Raw genomic sequence first — 5,616 nt, 5'->3', positions numbered from 1 at the left:
ACTACTGTCCAGTGAACTTGGCTTTGGTCAGACTGATACCTACTGACTATGCCCACAACGTAGCAGATGTCTGGTCTAGTACAGAGCATCGCTTACATCAAACTGCCAATGGTAAACGCATATGGGACAGGTCTCATTTCCTCAACCTCTTGAGGCGTCTTAGGGCACATGTCCTTAGACAAAGTGACTGCATGCCTGAACAGCAGTAGGCCCCTCTTGGAGTCCTGCATTAAGTACTTGAGCAATATATTGTCAATGTACAATGCTTGAGACAATGCTAGGACTTTGTTCTTACGATCCCAAAATATCTGTATACCCAGAACAAACTGAGCCTCTCCCAAATCTTTCATTTGGAATTGGGTCGCTAGCCAGTTCTTAACTGCAGTCAGTAGACCTACGTCATTCAACAATGAGTAGTATATCATCTACATACAACACTAAGAAAACTACTGAAGCGTTGACAATCTTCTTATAGACACAAGGTTCATCAATGTTCTGGTCAAAGCCATACGATTTGATCGCAGTATCAAACCAAATATAACCTAAATGGTCTGTAGTATATGGATAAGGATGGATACCTTATCCTAGTGACACTATGATTACGACCCGCTTTGTAGGTGTTACAATTGTTATAAAGTGCTACAAAATTTGATCTTGATAATTCATGTGGAGACATGTGAGCGAGGGTATTCTATACAAAGGAGTTTGTATAAGACCGGATCATGAAATGTTTAGTCTCATTACATAACGTCGTTCATAATAGAGACTTACATTTCACTTGGATGACCATAGGTAACATGACCTAAATCCTGAGTGAGTTGTGAACTCCTACTTATGAAGGCGATCTTTGATTTGTATGAGTGAGAGTGGCCAGATCGCCGACTCAATAAACTTACCATTTTGGGGATTCGTCTGATTGGAGAGCTGGGAACATAATTACACAAGAAAGAATTCACTCCTTCCTTAATGTTGGGGTAAGTAGATAGATTGCTCCCTTAAGGGCTTGAATAATGTGGCATCACACCTTCTCCTGACCCGAAAGGGGTTTTTTCATAGTTGGATTATGATTTGTTATTCATTAAGGGATCAATTGTACTTAAGAAGTTAGATGAAACTACAGGGGCAAAACGGTAATTTTGGTTAAGTTGTACTTACGAGCAATTTATGAAGGGTTATCGTACTGTTGACTGGTTATATCCAATGGACATAGAAATATATCTGTAGTGCAAAGAGTGTAACTGTCGGTCTTTAGTGGAGTGTTCGTCAGTTAATGGATTGTGAATAATTTAATTAAAGGAGTTTAATTAATTATTCACGTACTATTGGAGCTTCAAGCTACAGGTCCATGAGGTCTCCTTTGTAGCTCAACGGAAATTAATGAGAATCTATTTTTGGATTATTTGAATTGTTTAAATTGATTGAGGGAATTAATTATATGTGACATAATTAATTTAATCTAATTATATATGATATAATTACTATATTGTATTTGATACATTATAATATAAAGTTTATTTGAGAGAAAATAAATATTTGAATATGATTCAAACATCAATCATGTGAATTGGATTCATATAATTAAATTTAATATAAATGTGATTTATATTAAAAGTCATTGGTGAGAGAGAATTAAAATTATAGGTTATATTGTATTTGACAATATAGAAACTATAGGTTATATGTTATATTTGATATAACATATAGTTTAATATATATTATATGATAAGGTAGTTATCATATAAATATATATTAATTGATTTATTAAAAAAAAATTATTTTTATTTAATTTATTTTTTGAAATCATTTGAAGGAAGGAGTTGTAACTCCTTCCCCCATTTTTCTCTCATCTACGTGATAGTGGGATTTTTAGGGAGTTGATTTTTCTTTTTCCCATTTTGGTTTTCACTGAGAATTACATATAATACAAAAGAATCACAGAAGAGTTATGAGATTTCTTGATAATCATCCTCCTCCTTTCTTCTCTCTATAGATTTCTGTTTATTCTTTGTAATTTAAACATTTGTAAATTTTGGATTTTGGGTTCGATCCCACCTCTACTTAAGGATTTTTAATGGTTCCATTTTGAAGTGTCGAAATTTGGTTAACTCAATTTTGCATGAATTGCATGTAATTGCTCATAAATAAGATGCTTTAATTGACATTAAAGTTTCTTTTAGCTGCTAATCTGTTGTTATCGGGCTTACCCTTATTTATTGGGAGATCTTGGAGGAAGGAACAGAACAACCATAGTTTTTGTACATAGAAGAAATGCCATTTGGTGAATTTCAAGTTAGTTGAAAACCAAATTCTTCTTGGCAACTTAGTGAATCTAAAAGTGTTTTAAAAATTAAGTCCTCAATTCTCTCTCAATTTCTATACTAAATTCATCCCTATTTTAGTCACTCACCAGATCCCATCATCCTGTTCTAAGGTCGGAGAATAGAAAGGAAGACTCTCATTGTGGTTAACAGCTGGCTTGTGAGGAGATTGGAGCGAAATAAGTGGTCAATTTGGAGCTACAAAGGTTGTATTCTCTAACTTTTCTTTTACATTTATTTGTATGCTTATTCCTTACAAATTAGCATAATTAGAGTACTAAAGATTTGTTTCTCTTCTGTATGTTGAATGTCAATCTAACATAAGCTGTTGGGATTGATGCCCTAAATCTCGTGGGTTTCATAATTAGTAAATTATTTGTACACTAACTATTTATTTAATGAAATAAGGTGTTATCTTATTTGAGATTTAGTTTGCATTAAGCAATCCAATAAACTAATATCCAAGATTATTTTATGTGATTTAAACATATATGTGGTTAACATACAAGTGGATCATGTTTAAGTAATAATCTGAATGGTCTATAATATATGGATAAGGTTGGGTATCTTATCTTGGTGACACTATGGATACGACCCACTTTGTAATTGTAATAGTTATAAAGTATTACAAGTGATCTAATTCTGATCGTTTATGTGGAGACATATGAGTGGGAGTTTCCTATACAAGAGTTTGTATAGGACCAAACCGCAAAATGGTTAGTCTCTCTTTGTAACACTATTACTTGAGGAGACTTACATTTCACTAGGATGACCATAGGTGACTTAACCTTAATCCCGAGTGAATTGTGAACTCCTGTCTATGAGAACGATCCTTTGATCTGTATGGGTGAGTGTGACCAGTCTCGCTTGATAGAGTAAACTAACATGCAGCAGAAAAATCAGAATTAATAAGCACTCTAATTACATTTAATTTGAGTTTAAAACATGCATTGAAACAAAATTTCAAAGAGAATGGTTTCAAAAAGTACAACCTCTGATGAATCTCTTCAATACCAGCTTCTCTCCACGAATTAGATTTTCAAATCAGCTAAGGACCCCACAGAGACCTTCTCTATTATTCTTTAACTCAGATTGAGAGGTGGAATCTCTGAATTGAAGTTGAATTTGAAGGAGAGGGAAGAAGGTTTGAAGGGTTAAACTTTCTACAGAGTTTTTGTTATTAAACAAAAGCATCATCCCATAATTGAACTTCAAAACTTCAATTTATACAGGAGGACCATGCATTGTGGATTAATACAGTTGATGCCACTTGAAGTGGCATGAGGTGTATTTTGAGTGGAAAAATCCAATTTTGGATTTTCCTATTTTGAAATATTTAATTCAATTTTAATAAATATAATTTGATTAATTAATTTTAATTAAAAACTATTTTTTTTTAAAAAAATCAATTTTTAATTTATTTTTTATAATTTTGAATTTTCAAAAAAGCCAAAATTCGAATTAATTAAATTACCAATTTTGAACAATTTTCAAAATTGAATAAAATAAATAATTAATTAAGCTAATTAATTTAATTTAATTTAAATCAAATATTAAATATTATATTTCACCTCATCAAATATTTAAATCATTATTTAGATATTTTTGAACTCTCCAATTTCATTTATTTTCAACAAAATTAAACATTTTAATTGCATCAAATACAATTAATTCAAATCCTATTTGAATTTGAATGCTTCAAATTCAAAACCTATTTGAATTTGAATGCTTCAAATTCAAAACCTTAATTTTGAATCTCAACATTTCAAATTCACTCAATTCACTAATCTAAGATAATTTTACGAGCTAGTAGAGGGACCTTATGGATAGGGTTGACAAAATTCCCCGCGGGGTCGGCTCCCTGCGGGGCCCTGCCCTGATCTCCAGTTTGACCAGGGATGGGGTCAAACCGGAAAAATTTTTCGGGACCCCGTTCGGGGACGGAGTGGGGACGGGACGACATCCCCGCCCCAACCCCAACCCCGATTTGATATATTTATATTTTTAATATTTTATAAATATATATTTATAATATATAAAATAACTTATTTATATGTATGTTTATAATGTATAGACTTATAGTGTTGTGGAGCCCAATATTAAATATCTAAATTCTAAATCTAAGCCCAAAGTCAATCCCAAATTTTAATCAAATTTTAAATAAATTTTTAATTAAAAAATGGGGAATCCCCGTCCCCGTCCTTGCCTTCAAATGGCAGGGGCGGGGGTGAAGATGGGGGAGAATTTCCTCCGCGGGGCCGGGAACGGGGGACGTTCCCTCGGCTAGGCCCGACCTCGTTGCCAACCCTACTTATGGACTTACAGATCATGAGCTTCAACGATTTGAGATTAATTGGCTAAACTCTTTAGACTGAATTAATCAATATTCGTTAACTACCGAGACACACCATTATAGCTTGGTAGTTGCACTCTCCTCACTGTAGATATATTTCTAGCCATTTTAACCATAATTAGTAAGCCGATCCTTCATAGGTCGTTCGTATTTATAGTTAGGTCAAAATTATCATTTTACCCCTATAAATACATCTTGCTCCTTAAGCTCCCACTGATCCTCCATCAAACAATTGATTTATAGTCCAACTTATAAACCATGACCTTATTGATCATGAAAGGGTGGGGCCCTATTGTTCAAGACCAGGAATTAGTGCTTAAGAGAACAACCTATCTACTAACCCTATGTCGGTTAGGAGTGAATTCCATCTTGCAGAACTATGTCCCCAGCTATCTATCCGGTCTTATCCCCAAAATGGGAGGCTTATTGAGCAGTGCTGTTGGACTACTCTCACCTGTGCAGATGAAAGGATAATCCCGAATAAACAGGAGTTCATAGTTAGATCAGGATTAAGATCAAGTTACCCTAGGTCATTGAATTTGAAATAGTCAATTTTAATAGTAAGCGGTCGTATAAAGAAAAGTGATTATTTTGAGGTTCGGTCTTATGTAAACTCATTGCATAGAATGCCTCCACTCACATATCTCCCCATGAATGATTTTGGGATCACATCATTTGTATCAGTATACAAAATGAGCCGCATCCAATAGTGTCACCAGAATGAGATACCCGATCTCATCCATATACTTATAGACAATTTTGGCTATATACCAAAACTTGATCCTCTTTTATGTCGCCACATAAAATTAAAGTATTCATATTATAGCCATGGATTTGTTTATTGGATTTTTATAACATAATGCAATATCAATAACAATTTATTGAATAAAATAAATACTCAATAATACTTTTATTGATAAATAGAATATGTTAACAATATTTACA

This window comes from Benincasa hispida, chromosome 3 (assembly GCF_009727055.1).
Source record: "Benincasa hispida cultivar B227 chromosome 3, ASM972705v1, whole genome shotgun sequence".
Taxonomy (NCBI): Eukaryota; Viridiplantae; Streptophyta; class Magnoliopsida; order Cucurbitales; family Cucurbitaceae; genus Benincasa; species Benincasa hispida.
The sequence above is the reverse complement of the archived record's forward strand: the minus strand, read 5'-3'. Positions refer to the sequence as shown.